This window comes from Lactuca virosa, chromosome 7, assembly GCF_052849685.1.
Source record: "Lactuca virosa cultivar CGN04683 chromosome 7, Lactuca_virosa_CGN04683_v6, whole genome shotgun sequence".
In the NCBI taxonomy this organism is placed as follows: Eukaryota; Viridiplantae; Streptophyta; class Magnoliopsida; order Asterales; family Asteraceae; genus Lactuca; species Lactuca virosa.
In genome coordinates, this window is record NC_136432.1 from 141,824,234 (window position 1) to 141,846,937 (window position 22,704).

The window sequence follows — 22,704 nt, forward strand, 5'->3', positions numbered from 1 at the left end:
TGTAGGGTATAATGATGCTAGCTTCCAGACTGATAGGGATAATTTCCGCTCTCAGTCGGGCTGGGTCTTTACCTTAAACGGAGGAGCAATTACTTGGAAAAGTTCCAAGAAGGAGACAGTGGCTGATTCACCTTGCGAATCAGAGTATATAGCAGCAAGCGAGGCAACAAAGGAGGCAATATGGCTAAAGAACTTCATTAGAGACCTTAGAGTAGTACCAGCTATAAAGGAGCCTATGGAAATTTTCTGTGATAGTGAAAGTGCAGTTTCCTTAGCGAAGGAACCAAGGGATCACGGGAGATCCAGACACATTGACAGAAAAGAGGGTATCATCGGATGAGAACCCAGCAGATCCCCTCACGAAGGGACTGAGTAGGGCTAAGCATCTCCAGCATGCAAGGCGCATAGGGCTGAAGGATGATATTAGTTTTAGTAGTTAGATATCTTTGAAATTTGTAAAGTGTAATTGACATTTGATGATGAATAAAAGTTGTGTTTATTTATGAGTAAAGTGTTGCTATCTTTTCTCAATCGTTTACTATTATTTCTTTTGCATGTTTTGACTTCCAGAATATTTATGTTGTGTTTTACATATTATTCAAATTATCCACAGTCGGTCATATGTTGGAAGCAGATATGAATTAAGACTGCCATGAGTTGGTTGTAGAGGTCTAAGATGTTGGACATGGCCTCAACACTCATGAGTGCTCATAAGTTTTGAGTATTGGATTCAACCCACGCTCACTGGTATCACTTCATGGAATTTATCTCGAGTGATCGTGAGACGGTAATATCGTATAAGTCTTCAAACCTAGAGATATGACATGTTGCCTATGAGTTGGTTATGCATTGATCGTACGAAACCGCATTGGTAACTCGATGTTATAAAACGTGCCTTTGTGTGTGATTTAACAAGTAGTAGAACAAGCATATGAGTCGAAGTTTATCTGTTCCTTCTTGGATTAGAAGTGATATATGGGCCCCTCGATGATTTTGTTTTGACCTATGTACCGGGCCCGGTCAGAACTAAATTGATGTGTTCAATTACGTTCTATGTCAAACAAATCGGAAATCGGGAAACAAACTGCTGGACAATAAGTAAGACATTGTTCCATGTATTTGCCCGGCTGATATCTAGAACAGAGGATTATATAATCACTTATCATAAATGGCGTATCATCATCTTCTCAGTTCCGATAGACCTTGGAAAGAGCTACGATTGCTGATCGGTTCCTGAAGTCATACTTGCAGTTATAGTTATTAGACTTATCCACGTGGGAGACTGTTGGATAAGGTGTCTAAGTCCATAACTATTTCTGGTATGTACTTGACCCGACCCGGCATGGTCCATTTGGGTTGCAGGGCATCATGCATTTGGATAGACTAAATGAGAGAAATAACACTTGTGGTTTATTAATATATTATAAGTTCTAATATATTAATAGTATTATTTAATTAGTATTGATCAAGAATTATTTTGGAATTAATTAAGTGATCAAAATAAGACTAATTAAATATATGGGTTGATTATGTAAATCATCCATAACTTGTATAGTAGGCTAAAGGCTTCATGGATTATCAAGTTGGGCTAAGGTCCATAGGATGCTCCATGGATGCTCCATGGGAGTTACAAACCCATGGGTCATGGAAATGAAGAGACATGTTACATTAGGCTTTACATGGTGTAACACACTATATAAGGAACATAACATCCACCAAAATCGGCTACACTAAGAAAAAGAGAGGGCAAGCCGAATTTAGAAGTGTTCTACATTCTCTCAAAGTCATTCCAAAGCACTTGGTGTTGAGTGAAACATTTGAGGCATCATACTTGGGGTGCTAGGCTCTCAAGGTTTTCAAGGAATCAAATCAACTACAAGGTATGTAATTCTAGCCATCTTTTATGTTAAAAGTTCCCCATGTATGCTAGATAGGATTATGAACCTTGGAAAAAGTATTTTGCATGTCTTTTAGACAAACATAGATCCAAGGTTTTATCGGGTTGCATGTACACTTAGGAGTGTTAGAATGCTTAAAACCCATCAAGAACCTACTGGTATAGGTTGATATGTCAGAACCAACCATTGTAAGACCCCAGAGTTCTTGCTCCAGTTTCTGTATTTCCCCTCGCGGACAGTATTCCCGCATTAACATGGCTTTTGAGGCTCTCCCAGCTGATAGAGTTAGCCACTACCAGAGTAAGTGACTTAATGTTGCCATTCCACCATGTTAGGGCCCTATCTGAAAAAGTACAGACAACAAATTTAACTTTGCTACCCTCCGGACAGGAGCAAATTTCGAAAATTGCTTCTGTCTTCTCTATCCACTGTCTTAGTGCCATAACTTCCCCAATCTCGTTAAAGGTCCTGGGTTTGGCATTAGAAAAATCTTTATAAGTGCACTCTCGCGAATGCCCATGAGTCTCGCCATGGTTAAAAGGATGTGCACCAACTCCCGACCCACTAGCACCAGGAGTATGGATATGAGACATAGCAGCAGCTACAGCTGCCGTGACCGCCGCTTGGAACATAGTGGGGTCGAATTGAGGAGGTGGTGGTGGGGGTGGCGTCGGTGCTTCATTGACATTGATATGTCTTGGATTTCTAGAGGAGGCATCTTTTTCTATAAAAGTCAATAGATAAAAAGATAGTGAGATATCAAGAATGAATATGAATTTGATATCTCTGAACTAAACACTTAATTCAACATGAATCTTTTAAAGAATTGGAAATAAGAATCCACTGCAAGTACAACTCGCAACAGGATAATATGAAATTGAGTGGTTATTTTTCAAAGAGTATGAAAGTACATGTCGACTTTATTGGTATATTAAGTACATGAGGTCCGGAAAACTTGACCTTAAAACAGGTCTATAATATACCACAATACCGAGAAAGCGTCGACATCAAACCGACCTACCGAAAATAAAATTTTCGCGGTCGTATTGAAAAGCATGAAAAATAACACTGAAACATATCTGTAATCCAAAACTTTGGAATAGGATGTTTATGAAAATTGTAATAACTCTTGTTGAAATAAAGTTCTTATTATTTTATTGATACTCGGTTTTGTACATATTATGAAAAGTGGTGTATACATTCGATATATTAAACTAGTAGAAGTAGTATAAACACTACTTCCGGCGGTTGTGTACGACGGTTGTTAGATCCTGCTTCATCCTGTGTTTTCCAGCACCTTTCTTGTGCAGCTTGATGCTCTCTCAATTCCCTTATCTCAGATTGAGCAGCGTTGAATTGCCTTTGAAGGGCTTCTGTATGATGTTGGGTGTCGTCCTGCATTTCATCAAGACGAAGGATATCTGAAGTGTTAACCTGCGCAACCGTATTTACTTCTAGGATTAGATTGATCGAAATCATTGCTTGATCGGCTTGGCGTGCTATTCGATTTACTATAGCCGGAAGAGCTCTATCGGCTGATCCTCCTCTAGAGATGTTATAGAAACCTCTAGCCATCCCGTAAGGGGGACGTTGGCCGTCTTGCCGACTCCAATGGTTTATATATTGGCCCCACTCGGGTATGGGTTCTGCTTCGCCCTGTCTCAGGGGACGTTCCCCAGGGTTGCAGACTTGTGGTTCTGTATCCGTACCGCTTGACTCACTGTCTTCAAATGGTTCTTCATCTGAGTCTGAATTCCAGCCCGCACCTTGTTGATGGTAGGGGTTTCCAGGTAAATTGTGTTCAACCATTTTGTCTGTATTAGAAGTAAGGTTAGTAAAATACTCTTCATAGTATTTTAATCTTTGTGTTCTGTTCTATAGTTCTTCTGAATATGTATGGTAAGTTTTAGACATGTCGCAACACTACTATCACTCCCAAACACATGTTGGTTATATCTCAAATCAATATAGTTGATCAGGCTATATTAATTCCAGATATGATTACATAACTTCCCAGGTTTGACTATAATGTTCAACATTCAAATACTTTTAAGTTCTTATGATTGTGACACCTTACTTGTAGGCATGAGTGTTAGTATATTTCTTGTAAAAATACTTAAATCTTTAAAAAGTATACTTGTAGTCAGAGCTCTTAGCCCCGATGTATTTATAGTTTGTATATCTTTTATGGATTGATATACTGAGTTCACTATAAACAATGCTCTGATACCAATCTGTCACACCCCCAAACCAGACGGCGGAAACGTCCGGGGGTAGAGGACTTCATCTGTAGTATCACAACACATACATCATAGTAATCAAAGTACAAACAACCATTGTATTTAGAAAGTATACGTATTTACATATGTTCAATCATTATATATTGAACCCAAAATAGTTATACAAAAGAAGAAGATATGACTCAAATTAGCTCCATCTTCTCAAAAAGCTCGGGGAGTACCTGTTTATTGTTTCCCTGAGAATTCAAGTAATTTGAAAAGAGAGTATCAACATAAAGTTGAGTGAGTGCATATGTATTTATGTTTAAAAGGATGTTTCGGCCTGAAACAAATTCTTGTAGGCGTTTAAACTGTTGATAACAATTGTCACTCATTGGCGTGTATGCCTGACTGTAGCTAGCAGTCTGAGTGTGGGGTTGTCAATCCCAACATAGATCTACACACAACTTATTTCGATCCCCTGGCTGGAGATTCTGGTTATAATGTCAGGACTTTATGTTCTTGAAATAAATGATTGACAATATGTTCTTGAATTAGTATTCCGAACATGTATTTGACAATTGTAATCCCTTGATTTGTTTTGAATCAAAACCCTTGTTTCTTGTAAAACAATGTATTCTAGTATACTTGAATCATGAATTATTGTTCTATGTATCATAAATTATACCTATTATAATTTATATGTACTTTCTTAATCGGTATTTAACTATTTTTTCATGTAACCCCTTGCTCAACATGTTACAAAGGTATTTAAACTGATGAAATAACTTTTATATTCATATACATATACAATTATATATAAGTAAAATTTAAACTACATTCGGACAAATAACTGGTACTATAAGCCCACATCCAAACAAGGAAAAGGACCCAGAATGAGTTATCAGTCCTAAGCCTTTTGAATCTTATTTATAACAATATATATATATATATATATATATATATATATATATATATATATATATATATATATATATATATATATATGAATTTGGGGAAAAATATAAGTTTATTAAGGAGTTTAATATTTTGAGTATTTTTAATGACTTAACGTCATTTTATCACGATTTGAAATCATTCGTTTGTAACACAAAGATTCTTGTGTTAGACTTGTATTCCCCCCCCCCCCCCTTAAAACAGTAAAAATTATGAAAATACGGGGGTATGAACTCACTTGATAGGTGATGATTTGGACAACGTTTCGTTTCCTGGAAATGAGTTTATTTGACGAAAAACCGGCTTAAATCGAGCATAGTTTCGACTGGAGAAAGTTGTTTTTCTCGGGAATCTCGGGGCTTCGAGGCTTGCTTAGGGTTTGAGATATGATATTGGGCTTTGGGGGTTGTTTGTAAGTTTATGGAAGTGAAAGGGGTGAAAAAGGATGGAAAATGGTGAAAGAAATGTGTAAAATCCGAGAAATCTCGCACCATATATATAGGTCGAAGCCTCGGATCCGAAGCAAGGGGAGGCTGCCGCGTGTTCGGACAGGTGGCGAGGGGGAAGGGCTCGCTTCGGACAGCTGGCTCGGCGTGTCGGATGGCCATTGGACCGGACCTCGGTCGAATCGGAAGAAGGCACGGTGCGAGGTCGGAAGCTCGAGCATGCGAAGGGCGTGTCCGACGGCTACTGGACCGCAACTTCGGTCCAATTGGAAGGAGACACGGGTCCGACACGGGGAAGCCTCGCATGCGAGGTGACGTGTCCGGATTGTGGCCATGCGATTTTTCCCGGTTATCCACTAATTCTCGGTTTTTGTGCCCAAACTTGCGAAATTTATAACCTTTGCATACGAGCTCCGTTTTCAACGTTCTTTATATGCACGCATTGGTAAAATTATACTCTACGACTTTAGTTTAGATTTCGTCGGATAATTTTAAATTTATTTTTAATATTATTATTTTTAACAAAACGGGACAAGAAATCCGTTAAAAATTCATAACTTCTTCATCCGACGTCCATTTTTGTCTGTCTTTTTACCGTTGTAGTTCTATTAACGAGACCTTCAATTCTCGTTTAGGTCGTGTCGGCTAAAAAGCACTCGATCTTTATTTCGAGTTTTTAGCTGTATACTTAGAAAAATCATAACTTCTTCATACGAAGTCAAATTTTGACGTTCTTTTTATGAAAGTTCTCGGTTAAGCATAAACTACAACTTTCATTTATATTGTTATGGCTAAAAAGCCTTTTATTCAAAATTCACTTTTTATACTGAACAGTGTTTTGCCGGTTTTGTCGCGGATCTTCGATTGGTCATAACTTCTTCGTTATAACTCGGATTTTAGTGTTCTTTATATTTTTGGAAACCTTGTTACAATATCTACCACTTTGTTCATCCCAATCAAGATTGTTTGATACTTTATTTTTGAGGGTCAATTATGTAAATATACATAGTATGCTAAAATTTCTCTTTATTATTTTAAAAGAACTACAAATTGACCTACATTATTACATAGGTTTGAAATAACGGTTTGTTACATCATCCCCCCGTTAGAGAGAATTTTGTCCCGAAATTAGCATTACAGATAGACTAGGGAAAAAGATGTGGATATTTCTGTAGCATTTGATCCTCCCGTTCCCAAGTGAATTCAGGTCCCCGTTTTGCATTCCAGCGAACCTTCACTATCGGGATACGGCTTTGTTTGGTTTTCTTAACTTCCCTGTCTAGAATCTCTATGAGTTCTTCCACAAAATTGAGGCTCTCGTTTAACTCGATTTCCTCGAGTGGGATCACAAGAGTCTCGTCGGATAAGCACTTTTTCAAGTTCGAAACGTGGAAGGTAGGATGAATGTTACTTAGTTCTTGGGGTAGTCGAAGTTTGTAAGCTACAGGACCGATTCTGGCAAGAATCTCGAATGGCCCTACGTACCTTGGATTCAATTTGTCACGCTTTCCAAAGCGTATCATGCCCTTATAGGGTGAGACCTTTAGCAAGACGCGGTCACCAACCTGGAATTCCAAGGGTTTTCTCCTTTTGTCAGCGTAGCTTTTCTGTCTATCTCTGGAAGCTTTAAGTCGCTCCCGAATTTGTACGATCTTCTCGGTAGTTTCTCGAATAATTTCCGGACCAGTGAGAGCACTGTCAGGAGTTTGACCTCTAGCTAGCTGCGTGTCACCCACTTCAGCACAACACAGAGGGGATCTGCACTTGCGGCCATAGAGGGCTTCGAATGAAGCAGCCTTTATGCTAGTGTGATAACTGTTGTTATAAGAGAATTCAACAAGGGGTAAATGAATATCCCATGCCTTTCCAAAGTCTGTCATGCAAGCTCGTAACATGTCTTCTAATGTTTGAATCGTCCTCTCACTTTGTCTGTCGGTTTGTGGATGGTAGGTTGTACTCATGTCCAGCCTAGTTCCCATAGAGTTTTGTAAAGAATGCCAGAAACAAGAGGTGAGTCTACTATCTCGGTTTAAAATAATAGATATTGGCACACCATGCAGTCTAACAATCTCCTTGAGGTAAGTTCTTGTTAGCTTCTCCATCTTGTCGGTTTCTTTTATTGGCAAGAAGTATGCGGATTTGGTTAATCTATCGACGATTACCCAAATAGTATCATAACCACCCGTTGTCTTGGGTAACTTAGTTATGAAATCCATTGTAATCCGCTCCCACTTCCATTCAGGGATTTCAGGTTGCTGTAATAAACCTGAAGGTTTCTGGTACTCTACCTTGACTTTGGCACAAGTAAGGCACTTGCCCACAAAGGTAGCGATTTCGGCCTTCATGTTAGGCCACCAGTATTGTTTCTTGAGGTCCAGATACATCTTTTCTGAACCTGGATGAATGGAGTATCGGGTTTTGTGTTCTTCATTCATAACCAAGTCTCTGTAACCACCGAAATTTGGCGTCCAGATCCGGTTCATGAAATAATAGACTCCATCATCCCTGACTTCGAAGTTCTTATCCATTCCTCTCAGAGTTTCACCTGCCACGTTTTTGGGTTTCAAGGCTTCAAGTTGACCTTCTTTGATCTATGTGGACAAATGTGAATGGATTTTCATGGTCAACGGCTTTACTTGGCATCCCAAGTATTCTTTTCTGCTAAGGGCATCAACTACTACGTTAGCTTTACCAGGGTGATAAAGAATCTCACAATCGTAGTCGTTCAGTAGCTCCACCCATCGTCGTTGTCTCATGTTCAGCTCTTTCAGATCGAAGATATGCTGGAGACTTTTATGCTCCGTGAATATTGTGCATTTCGTGCCATATAAGTAATGTCTCCAGATCTTCAGAGCAAATACCACTGCTCCTAGTTCAAGGTCATGTGTTGTATAGTTGACTTCATGTGTCTTTAGCTGTCTTGAGGCATAGGATATAACATTTCCTCTTTGCATAAGAACACATCCAAGCCCTTGATTAGAAGCATCATAGTACACTACGAAGTCCTCTGTCCCTTCGGGTAGAGACAAGATCGGTGCGCTGCACAAAGCTCGTTTCAGCGTTTGGAACGCTGTTTCTTGCTTCTCTCCCCAACTAAAAGTTACACCCTTTTGCGTCAGGGTGGTAAGCGGTTTAGCGATTCGGGAGAAATGTTGGATGAATCTGCGATAGTAGCCAGCAAGACCTAAGAATTGACGGAATTTTGTAGGTGTTTTGGGTGCTGACCAGTTTTCAATTGCTTTTATTTTGGATGGGTCGACGTGTATTCCTTCTGAACTGACCACGTGACCTAGGAATTCAACCTTCCTAATCCAAAACTCGCACTTTGAAAATTTCGCATAGAGTTTTTCTGTTCTAAGGGTTTGTAATACTTGACGAAGATGTTGGCCATGTTCCTCTTTGCATCTTGAGTAGATAAGGATGTCGTCAATGAAGACTATGACGAATTTGTCCAGGAATGGACGACACAATCTGTTCATTAGATCCATGAACACAGCAGGTGCATTCGTCAATCCGAATGGCATCACTATAAACTCGTAATGACCATAACGAGTTCTAAACGCGGTCTTGGGAATGTCTTCCTCCAAAATTCGTAACTGGTGATACCCGGATCTTAAGTCTATTTTCAAGAAGTAGTTCGCACCTTGAAGTTGGTCGAACAGATCGTCAATGCGACGCAGAGGATATCGATTCTTGATGGTAAGTTTATTCAGCTCGCGGTAGTCTATGAACATGCGGAATGATCCATCCTTCTTCTTTACGAACAAAACCGGTGCTCCCCAAGGTGAGAAGCTTGGTCTTATGAAACCTTTGCTTAGGAGTTCGTTAAGCTGGCTGGATATTTCCTGCATTTCAGAAGGTGCAAGACGATAGGGGGATTTGGCTACAGGGGTATCTCCAGGGATTAAGTCTATTCGGAATTCGACTTGTCGTTCAGGAGGTACTCCTGGAAGATCATCGGGAAAAATATCGGGAAAGTTGCAGACCTCAGGAATTCCCGCGATATCTTTCACTTCTTGCTTTTTGTCTACCACGTGAGCTAAGAAAGCACAGTACTCTTTGCGAAGGTACTTCTGTGCCTTGATGCAAGAAATGATCCGAAGGTTCGTTCCGGGTTTGTCGCCATAGATAATAAGAGTTTCATTAGTTGGCAAGTTCAAACGAATAGCTCTTTCATAACACAGGATGTCGGCATGGTTGGGGCACAACCAATCCATACCTATTATGATGTCAAAACTTTTGATAGAGACCAGCATAAGGTCTATTGGGAAAGACAAGTCATTCAAGGTAAGGGTACATCCTATGTATATATCGTTGGTGGATTCGGATTTCCCATTAGCCATTTCTACTTTGAAAGTTTCATTTAGTGGTTGGGAGTTTTGATTTAGTAGATGTTTAAAATTATGGCTCACGAAGCTCCTCTCAGCACCACAATCAAATAGAATGCATGCATAAGTATTGTTGAGAAGGAACATACCTGTTACCACCACAGGGTCTGCCACCGCTTATTCGTGACCCAGTGCTAGAATACTCCCAACTCCACCGGCATTTCCAGCTTTTGGACAATCTTTCTTGAAATGCCCCACATCACCGCATTGGTAGCACGCTCGGCCTACTCCAGCGGCAGGTACTTGGTTAAGTGGTTGAGGTGGTATTCTACAGAATCGGTTAGTATGCCCTTTCCTGTTGCAGTTACGGCACTGCATTTCTTGGCAATTTCCGTTGTGGTGAAAATTGCACTTGTTGCATTTAGGGAGGTTACCAGCATAGGGCTTAGTTGGTGCAGGGTTATTAGGGGCAACAGCAGGTACAGTAGCAGGTATGGTAACAGGTACAGTAGTGGCATGGACTGCCAATACTTGTTGCTTCTTTGAAGGTTCCAGATGAGATTTTCCCTTCCTCTTGTTCCAACCCTTCTTCTTCTTGTTGTTGTTGTTCTCCTTAGGTTGTTCTCGAGCAGAAACCACAGAGTTTTGACGGGCTCCGTGGTTGATAAGAGATTGTGCCAGCTCTTTGGCACTGTCAAAAGTAACAGGCTTCGAAGCTAAAACACTTGACTGAATTTGGGGCGACATACCCCAAATATATCTCTCAATCTTTTTGCTCTCCATAGGAACCATATCTGGACAAAGAATTGCCAGATCACAGAACCTACTGGTATAGGTTGATATGTCAGAACCAACCATTGTAAGACCCCAGAGTTCTTGCTCCAGTTTCTGTATTTCCCCTCGCGGACAGTATTCCCGCATTAACATGGTGTTTAGGGTCTCCCAGCTGATAGAGTTAGCCACTACCAGAGTAAGTGACTTAATGTGGCCATACCACCACGTTAGGGCCCTATCTGAAATAGTACAGGCAACAAATTTAACTTTGCTATCCTCCGGACAGGAGCAAATTTCGAAAATTGCTTCTGTCTTCTCTATCCACTGACTTAGTGCCATAACTCCCCCAGTCCCGTTAAAGATCCTGGGTTTGGCATTAGAAAAATCTTTATAAGTGCACTCTCGCGAATGTCCATGACTCTCGCCATGGTTAGAAGGATGTGCACCAACTCCCGACCCACTAGCACCAGGAGTATGGATATGAGACATGGTAGCAGCTACAGCTGCCGTGACCGCCGCTTGGAACATAGTGGGGTCGAATTGAGGAGGTGGTGGTGGGGGTGGCGTCGGTGCTTCATTGACATTGATATGTCTTGGATTTCTACGAGGAGGCATCTTTTTCTATAAAAGTCAATAGATAAAAAGATAGTGAGATATCAAGAATGAATATGAATTTGATATCTATGAACTAGACACTTAATTCAACATGAATCTTGTAAAGAATTGGAAATAAGAATCCACTGCAAGTACAACTTGCAACGGGATAATATGAAATTGAGTGGTTATTTTTCAAAGAGTATGAAAGTATGTCGACTGTATTGGTATATTAAGTACATGAGGTCCGGAAAACTTGACCTTAAAACAGGTCTATAATATACCACAATAATGAGAAAGCTTCGACATCAAACCGACCTACCGAAAATAAAATTTCCGCGGTCGTATTGAAAAGCATGAAAAATAACACTGAAACATATCTGTAATCGAAAACTTTGGAATAGGATGTTTATGAAAATTGTAATAACTCTTGTTGAAATAAAGTACTTATTATTTTATTGATACTCGGTTTTGTACATATTATGAAAAGTGGTATATACATTCAATATATTAAACTAGTAGAAGTAGTATAAACACTACTTTCGACGGTTGTTACGACGGTTGCTGGGTCCTGCTTCATCATGTGTTTTCCAGGGCCTTTCTTGTGCAGCTTGATGCTCTCTCAATTCCCTTATCTCAGATTGAGCAACATTAAGTTGCCTTTGAAGGGCTTCTGTATGATGTTGGGTGTCGTCCTGCATTTCATCAAGACGAAGGATATCTGAAGTGTTAACCTGCGCAACCGTATTTACTTCTAGGATTCGATTGATCGAAATCATTGCTTGATCATCTTGGCGGGCAATTCGGTTTACTATAGCCGGAAGAGCTCTATCGGCTGATCCTCCTCTAGAGACGTTATAGAAACCTCTAGCCATCCCGTAAGGGGGACGTCGGCCGTCTTGCCTACTCCAATGGTTTATATATTGGCTCCACTCGGGTATGGGTTCTGCTTTGCCCTGTCTCAGGGGACGTTCCCCAGGGTTGTAGACTTGTGGTTCTGTATCCGTACCGCTTGACTCACTGTCTTCAAAGGGTTCTTCATCTGAGTCTGAATTCCAGCCCGCAGCTTGTTGATGGTAGGGGTTTCCAGGTAAATTGTGTTCAGCCATTTTGTCTGTAATAGAAGTAAGGTTAGTAAAATACTCTTCATAGTATCTTAATCTTTGTGTTATGTTCTATAGTTCTTCTAAATATGTATGGTAAGTTTTAGACATGTCGCAACACTACTATCACTCCCAAACACATGTTGGTCATATCTCAAATCAATATAGTTGATCAGGCTACATTAATTCCAGATATGATTACATAACTGCCCAGGTTTGACTATAATGTTCAACATTCAAATACTTTTTAGTTCTTATGATTGTCACACTGTACTTGAAGGTATGAGTGTTAGTATATTTCTTGTAAAAATACTTAAATCTTTAAAAAGTATACCTGTAGTCAGAGCTCTTAGCCCCGATGTATTTATAGTTTGTATATATTTTATGGATTGATATACTGACTTCACTATAAACAATGCTCTGATACCAATCTATCACACCCCCAAACCAGACGGCAGAAACGTCCGGGGGTGGAGGACTTCATTTGTAGTATCACAACACTTGCATCATAGTAATCAAAGTACAAACAACCATTTTATTTAGAAAGTATAAGTATTTACATATGTTCAATCATTGTATATTGAACCCAAAATAGTTATACAAAAGAAGAAGATATGACTCAAATTAGATCCATCTTCTCAAAAAGCTCGGGGAGTACATGTTTATTGTTTCCCTGTGAATACAAGTAATTTGAAAAGAGAGTATCAACATAAAGTTGAGTGAGGGCATATGTATTTATTTTTAAAAGGATGTTTCGGTATCGCGAATATGTAAACCGTTCCAGAAAATCCTATATTTTCTGCTGTATATGAAAAGTAGTTTTATTCCCATAAAACTGTTCCATTTGTAAACCAATGTTCTGCATTTGTAAAACTTGTAACTGAGAGTGTGCCTGGTTCCACCAGCTGTTATTGAAAACTGTAATATACTACTGTAACCTGTATTTTATAAACTGGTACTTTGAAGATGTACTTACGTTTAGTTGATTATACACTAACGTATTGTTAATATCTTTTTAATGAGTTCTTATAACCATAGTGAGACTGGATGGCCTGAAACAAACGCTTGTAGGCGTTTAAACTGTTGATAACAATTGTCACTCATTGGCGGGCGACTGTATCTAGCAGTATGAGTGTGGGGTTGTCAATCCCAACATAGATCTACACTCAACTTGTTTCGATCCCCTGGCTGGAGATTCTGGTTATAATGTCAGGACTTTACCTTGGTTGTCTAAATGAATTAAACAACCTGAATTGAATGACTCATAAAAAGTATATAAACGTTACATGTATATTAGTCATGAAAACCCAATCATTCAGAAATAAATGATTGACGGTATGTTCTTGAATTAGTATTCCGAACATGTATTTGACAATTGTAAACCCTTGATTTGTTTTGAATGAAAACCCTTCTTTCTTGAAAAACAGTGTATTCTAGTATACTTGAATCATGAATTATTGTTCTATGTATCATAAATTATACCTATTATAATTTATATGTACTTTCTGAATCGGTATTTAACTGTTTTTGCATGTAACCCCTTGCTCAATATGTTACAAAGGTATTTAAACTGATAAAATAACTTTTATATTCATATACATATACAATTATATATAAGTAAAATTTAAACGACATTCGGACAAATAACTGGTACTATAAGCCCAAATCCAAACAAGGAAAAGGACCCAGAACGAGTTATCAGTCCTAAGCCTTTTGAATCTTATTTATAGCAATATATATATATATATATATATATATATATATATATATATATATATATATATATATATATATATATATATATATATATATGAATTTGAGGAAAAATATAAGTTTATTAAGGAGTTTAATATCTTGGGTATTTTTAATGACTTAACGTCATTTTATCACGATTTGAAATCATTCGTTTGTAACACAAAGATTCTTGTGTTAGACTTGTATTTCCCCCCCTTAAAACAGTAAAAATTATGAAAATACGGGGGTATGAACTCACTTGATAGGTTGGATTGATTAGACGCATCATTTCTCTCCTTTCCACCGAGTTTGCCATGACAGATATGGGTAACCTCTCATATTTTCTTGGTATTTCAGTTACACGGGATGAGTCGGGCTTATTTCTCTCTCAAAGAAAATATGCTTTATATTCTCTTGAGTGGGCACATATGTCATCGTGCAACCCATATCACGCTCCAGCCGATACTCAGACGAAGTTAGATCATACGGGCAATCCTGTTCAGGACCCAACCCTATACCGGAGCCTAGCTGGTGGTCTTCAGTACTTGACCTTCACTCGACCTGATATTGCATATACTGTTCAGCAGATTTGCCTTTACATGCATGATCCCTGCGAGCCTCACCTTCATGCGCTTAGCGCATCTTACGCTATATTCAGGGTACTCTAGATCAAGGTCTTCAGATTCATCCCTCCTCCACTACGAGCCTCACTGCCTACTCCGACGCAGATTGGGGGATGTCCCGCTTCTCGGCGCTCCACCAGTTGCTATTGCATTTATCCAGGAGACAATCTCGTTTCCTGGTCCTCCAAGCAACAAGCCACTATCTCTCGATCTAGCGCTGAAGTAGAATATCGGGGTGTCGCCAATGTTGTGATTGAAACATGATGGATCCGCAATCTTCTTCGGGAACTTCACTGCTCGTTGACCAAAGATACTATTGTTTATTGTGACAATGTCAGTGCAGTGTATTTATCGACTAATCACGTGCAACACCAATGAACCAAGCACATCGAGATAGATATACACTTTGTTCGGGATAAAGTCGCTACTGGGCAAGTCTGCGTCCTTCATATCCCTTCCAGCCTTCAGTACGCGGACATATTTACTAAGGGACTTCCATCATCGCTTTTCAGGGAGTTCAGATCCAGTTTCAGAGTCCGATCTCGATCTCCCGCTCATATTGCGGGGGCGTATTAGTGTATATTATCTATATATTTTGTATGTTGTATAGGCAGTCCGCTTAGCCTAGCCAATTTATATTTTAGCAACCCATTTGTATCTTGTATGTATATATTATGTGGAATGAAGGGAATACTTTTCAAGGGAAAAACATTCTAACCCTAATAAAGGACATATATAATGAGGTTGAAAAAGGGTTTAATATAATAAAATTGAATATAATATTGAAGAGAGAAAGAGAGAGATGATGGAGTTCAGATGACATTGCACGCATCATAGGAAATTTTAGTGCAAAATAATATATTTTTTTAGGATGCAGGGAGTCGTTCGGCGAGGAGCTCGACACTGTGTATGCGGACTCGACGCACGCCGCACCTCAAGTTCAACAAGGCTTGCTCGACAACATAAGTCAACACATATCCGCCGATTCTATCTCTTCATTTCATTGCCTTGACCACAAATGTCTTGTTACTATTTTGATTTTTTTTAAATTTCCAAACTCTATAAATATAAAGTGTTCGCAAAACCCTTTCTCCTAAATGGCAAAACTTCTATGTAGTGTAACAAAGATGATCTGGCGCCTATGTGACATGAAAGTGAGTGTGAAAAAAGTGGCACCACTCCCTCTACCCTTATGAATTAAATACAATATACATGTTCTCTTTCCTACTTGGCACTGTATTCAACTATTTATCTATGCTTGAAGGGAAAATGACTGGGAGTTTGAGACACTGGTGTGAGTCCATACATAGAGAACTCTAAACGGTGACATTGCATAAACGGTGTGACGTCATGATGACAACATGGGAGACGGGGATGGACGCTTTCTGGCCAACCAATGAAGGGAGACAGAGGTTAGGTTTCTGAGGTTTTCATATTCTTTGAGATTTGTTTTCTTAAAAAATTATGGTTTTTTTTAATAGATTCATATAGATTTTGAAAATGGTTAGGATACGTTCCCTTTTTTATTTTATTTGAAAATTTTAATTAGTATCTTTGTAGTTTTTTTTACAATTAAAAGAATTTGCTATGGTCTTGGCCCCTTTAAGTTTTCTTTACCTCTTATTTCTTAATCTTCCGGGTTATCTAAGAAATAAAAGCCACAAGTTTTCCTTTCTTTTACTATTCAAAGTTGTTTCATGAACTGGGGTTTGGACTCAATTAGGCTATCCGATGTGGGCGAGTTTCCACGCGTCTTGGGCTGATGTGGCTGGGCTCCCCACACGTGAACACTGCCCCAGCTCCGGTGGGGTGCGCGTGACGTGGCTCCGGAGACGGGACGAGACGACGAATATGATTGCTTCTTTTGTAACGGTCGGATTTTTGGTGGAGGAAACGGCTATTTTGACCGTTTAGAAATAAAAAAATACATTTTTTACAATTTAAACACAATCATCTTCACCTATAAATTAGCCACTATTCTATTTACATTTTACACTTCAAAAAACACTCTTTATATTTTATTACCTTCTACAAAAAACACTCATCTATGTCATATTTTTTTTTCTCTCTACATGGATTCAAATCAAAACACCTCAAACACTCCAAATGAAAATGTTAGCTACATGCGATTGTTAACCTCCCCAATCCAACAACAACCTCTATTCACCACTTCATACCCCCCAAACTTCTACCAACACCAGCCACAACAATTCAATCAACCTCAATTCTAAGCCTTTCAACAACAACCTTCTCAACAATTTCAACAATCTTCTCAACAATTTCAACAATCTTCTTTTATACGTCAACAATTTCAACCATCTCAAGTCCAATTATCCCAATCTCAACCTATAAATCTCGACAATGACGACGACGAACGGGTCAAAGAAACACAACAACCAACTCGTCGAAGGCAAAAAAAACAAAAGATCCAAAAAAAGAGAACTACCGCATGGAACGAAGACGAGGAACAAGCTTTAGCGAAAGCTTGGATTTTCATATCGCAAGACGGGGATGTCGGCAACTCGCAAACGAGTCAAAGTTTTTGGTGTCGTATTTTAGATCATTTCCACGCGTTATTAGGAAAGAAAACGGAGCGAACGTACGACTCGATCAATGCATAATGGCGTGATTTATGAGCGGCTTGCACCAAATTCAATGGCATGTTTGACAAGCTTAAAAATATGGATAGAAGTGGTAGCAACGATTTCAACATTTTAGCAACCGCGGCCTACGAATACAAAATTACCACCAATGGTAAATCATTCGGCCACCAAAAAGCGTGGGAAGTTTGTCGTAACGGTCCAAAATGGGTTGTATATCCGGAAATGGCGCATTCGGGATCTACCACCGGTTCCAACAAAAGGGAAAGAACGTCCGAGTCGGACGTGGGTTTTGGACTCGACCTCAACGATGACTTCGACGCCACCGAGGGGAGGGCCCACCGGACGTCCAACATCGTCGACCACTGGGAAGGGACAAAGCGAGAAAGGGAGCGTCTTCAAGCGGAAAAACACCGACAACTAGCGAAGGCGAGCTTGCGACATCCATAGATAAAGCTCTAGTTTTTCTAGAAAAAAAATACGAATCAACGGAGGAAGCTCGTCGCCAAAAAATAGCTCTTACCGATCTTCAAATCATAAACACAAAACCGCAACCGGATATCGACCCAGAAAATCTTGCGACGTTTCTTAAAATTCAACGACAAGTCCGGGAGAAATATGGAATTTAGGTTCTAATATTTATGGTTTTAAGTAATTTATGATTTTAATTTTTTTATGTTTTTTTAAGAATTTTAGGATTTTAATTTGTGTTTTTTATATTAATTTTAATGTAATGTGTGTTTTTTATTTAAATTATGGTTTTAATTTAAATTATGGTTTGTATTTTGTTTTTTATTTAATTTAATGTTTGAAAAAAGGAATTTCTATAGTGGTAACAATTTCCAATGTTTTTTGGGTTGGTAGTGGTTGGTGGTGAAGCTGACGTGGCGCACAAGTGGCAGTACTTTTTCGGTGGGTTAGGTGTGACCACTCCCCAAAGCCTTATAGTATCGTATTATTTTTAACCTAGTGGTCACTTTACTTTTGTCAATTAGGTCAGCAATAAGGCTCTTAGATACAATCATATTATTTACACACATAGAGGCTCCTAAAGATATCAAATGCAAAGTTAATTATTTTTGTTTAATTCTTGGTGTGTATTTGTTTATGTGGTTTACACTTATTCAATATCAGATAAAAATGAAAAATAACTGTCTTTTGATCACCTAAATACATGATTTAATGCAGTCAGCAGAACCCAAAACGTACGAATATACTTGTCAATATCAATTGTTTCTCCTAGCAAGTAAATATGTGATTTATAATTTTAGAACCCAAGCTTTTCCTATTAAATCAGAAGTTCAGAACCGATAACCCTATCTCAAATTACATCTTCAATTGTCTAGATTTTTCAAATAGCTTTAAAAGGTGAAGAAAAATTGATAAAAGATTGGAACTTTTTTAAAGTTCCCCTCCATACCTCAAATATCAATCCCTTACTTCTCCTTCTTTCTAAACTCACTCACAACCAACACCACCACCATTTTACCCATTCACCATTACTGCTACCATATTTGCTACTACCGATGCTATATCTTGCATTTTACCCGGTCAGGGAATAAGTGTCAAATATTGTCTTTATTATAACACGTGTAATACACGAGTTTGCAAAGTAAAACATTTTTGAAACTTAATAGGCATAATAATAATTAATAATACATTTGCAAACAATTATTTTTTAGAAACTTAGATTTTTTTGTAACTGCTTAATTGTTAATTTATTAATTATAGAAATTATTTTGAACATATAAGCAACGTTCTATGTTTAGATTAATGGTAGAATAATGATTGTGTAATAAATAAAAAATGTTAAAAATAAAACTGAACAAAGTTTTTATAAATTTCTAAACACTTATACACAATATAGGCTTGAAACTCGTGTATTACATAGGCTAATTAAAAAATATTACATAGGAAGAATTAAGTCTTATATTAGATTGCATTCACTCTCCATAGTATGTAAATAAATTACAAGAATATTGTGTGTTTAAGCCTCCAAAAATAACAATCAGCAAACCTTCTGTTTATTTACATGTTGCTCAACTACAAAAACATTTGTAATGAATGAATAAACACTCATTAAACCTTGCGCAACACCTAAACGCCAATATATTCATTAACGGGAAATTCTAATTTACAATCGTGAATATTGTATGATGTCATTCTAATTTCCAAGAGTGTTATCTAAATACTTATCAAAAGGGTTAATCGAAAAATTACCATTACTTTTCTTGATTTGTTGATTATAGCATCATACCTTTATTTGAAAATTCTACTTAAATAAATAGTGTCATTCAAATTTTCATCAATTGGGTAAATTTATCAAATAATTGTTCGTGCTTTATAATTTTAACCATGTTTAGTTCAAATGTGGTATTTTCAGTTTTGGTCATTATTTCAAAGTTTCATATCGATTTTGGTACGTAGAACTTTCAAATTTTGGTGCTTAATTTTAAGGTTTTATATATCGAATGGTCCTTATTTCTAGGATTTGGTGATCAAAATCATACCTACAAATCAGTATCAAATTAAAATAAAATATTAAATGGAGAAAGCAATGAAAGTACGTTGATATTATAGGTAAATAAACATATTACAATTCAGTACAATTTCTTACCAAACACAACCAAGAACCAACAGATAATTCATTTACCACTCCGCACAAAATAAATATGTAAGAAAAATCAAAAAGCTAAATCATATTCCAAAATTATATCTATTAAACAAAAATTCAATGTTAAAAGCTGCTATATGAGATGGGGGAGGGGGAGTTCGGGGTTATTTTTATTTTAGAAAATTACCCCATTTTACTCTTAAATACCTGACATAACTAGAGAAATCAATGAACCAATACATAATAAGATGTCTTCTCTTTTTAAGTTTAAAGTAGCAAGCACTAAACGAGGATAAAAGAAAGGAATGGAAGTAGAGTGCTATAATGCACAAATAAATAAAAAAGTTTGTTGCTATTATAAAGTAGCAAGAAACAGTAACATGATTTTATTTACTAATATATTATAACAAACTTGCATTTCTTTCTTTTACCATTAAAAAACTATTGGATGAAAACACACTAAAAAATAGTTAAATGCTTGGACACTACAAAATCTAAAGATTATTTATTTTCTTACCTTTGTTCGCGTAAACCAACTGCTAATTCAAAACATGTTTTATGTCAAAGAGATTGCCACATTACAACACCAATAAATAAAATAATTAGTGTCACCTACGAAGAAAAACTCAAACTCCAAGACTGAATAAGGAATGAAGTGGATGTGATACATACCAATGAATCGTGCAAATAAAAGCTTAAAATTCCAAATCACCAATAGGTATGCAATGCTAATAATGAATAATCAAATTATGTGACTAAATAAAAATTAAATCGAAAACTAAACGGAGAGGGAATTTGGGAAACATAATTTCCTTTTTAACTATAAAAGCAACGTACTTATACTTTGTTTACCATTAATAACAATACACTTACATTTTTTTACCGATATAGCAATGTAAAAGCTAAAACTTGCAATACGTTTACAATTTTCATCCTTAATATTTTGGTATTATTAATAAAAAAGAAAAATGTAAGTACATGTTAGATTGACAAGTTACATGTTAAAGTTGTCTTTAGATTGACAACATGAAAAAAGAACATATTTGATTTTTTACTTTTAAAAATGTAAATATGTGTAAATGTATATACAATTTATTTTACTTTAGATTTATAAATATTATAATCAATGTGGATTTGGATTAATAAATATTATATTCTAAACTGTTGAAGCCTTTCAATTTTGGTATTTTAATTTCCAATTACGATAATAAATATTAAGATTACTAAAAGGTATAACCTAAATGTGCTAAGCCATTAGTATCTGTAGGTATTTAACAAAGCAAGAAGTTTATATGAAATTACCTATCATGTCTCTGCATGGTTGCCTCAACTTTAATTCCACATACACCCTAGCCAGCTACTCCAAGTCCAACAATCATGGTTGTGTGGTAATCGATTCCAAACTATTTTATGATATTATACTATAAGAGTCAATCTATTTTATGGTGCTATAAGCTTTGTGTATTAGAACAAACTTAAACAGCATTTTCATCGGTGTACCAATTATCTCAGGAAAACTAAGTAAAAGTGTATGTAAGAAACTTTGTAAAAACAAACCTGATAAGATAAGGCTTCATCCAACCATCATTGTTTTCCCTCTTTGAATTTCATCAAAAGCTCGGTTGCTAACTTGACATCTTCACCAAATTAACATTTCTTCTATTTCTACTATTCTTGAAACACGGTTCAAAAAGTTCTTGAATTTTGAAAACAAAAACCATAAGACTTTTGAACAGCTGAAAATTCAAATCCATAAAAATTGGTATATTTATGTGGTGAAACTAAATCTTTGGATTTAAGTAAGGAATTGAAAAAAGAAAACCATATTTAGAATCATAAAAAGGGATAGAAATATTTCATGAATAAACTTAAATTATGACGAGAAACTTACCATAGAGCACAAAAATAAACTAATTACCCACACCACAAGAGTCGTATTCTTTAGCAAGAGTTGTGGAAAGTATAAGAGTCGATGATATTTTTTTTTAAAGTGGAAGAGCTGATGACTTCTTGATTACAATGAAGACATCATCAAACATTTCTACTAAGATGTTTTGAAGATTAAAAACAAAAACCCAGAATTACCCCAGATCTAATGACATTAACGATAACAAATAGACTCCCCTTACCATCAATTGCGTTCACTTCCACCACCAGACCAACTATTGCAACAACTTAAGCCATTAGACAACATTGCTTGTTTTGATTCCTCGTCTTCTTCTTGCGATCGCACATCATCAGTTTCGTAACTAATGTAGTTTTGTATACCGCATTCAGAATTAATGGAAGGAGCATTCGTTTGTGGTAGGATATGTCAATCGTTGGAGTATATAGGGGCGATATTTCTGAAATTTGGATTTAAATGCTTTAAATTGGATCCCTAATCTCCTTAACTTTAACTGAATCCGTAATTTCTGCTATTAACATTTGACTAATAAATTGGTTAGATAACAAAGAATTTGAATTTCATATTAGGATAAGATTTTTGTTTAAATTTTGAACGTCAGTAACCAAAATTAGTGGAATGTTGCGTGAAGAAAAATAAGCAACTTAGAAGGAAGCCATGTGGCAAATAAGAAGGCTAGAAAAGGGACATGTGGTAAACTTAGGATTTGTTTATTAGGGAGGTATATATATATATATATATATATATATATATATATATATATATATATATATATATATATATATATATATATATATATATATATATTATAATAGGGTTGCTTTTGAGAAGGATATTAAAGGAATGCCTTCTACATGTACTGTTGGTGATCTCCCATTGTCCTTTGTGCAAAGAAGTGATGAAAGATG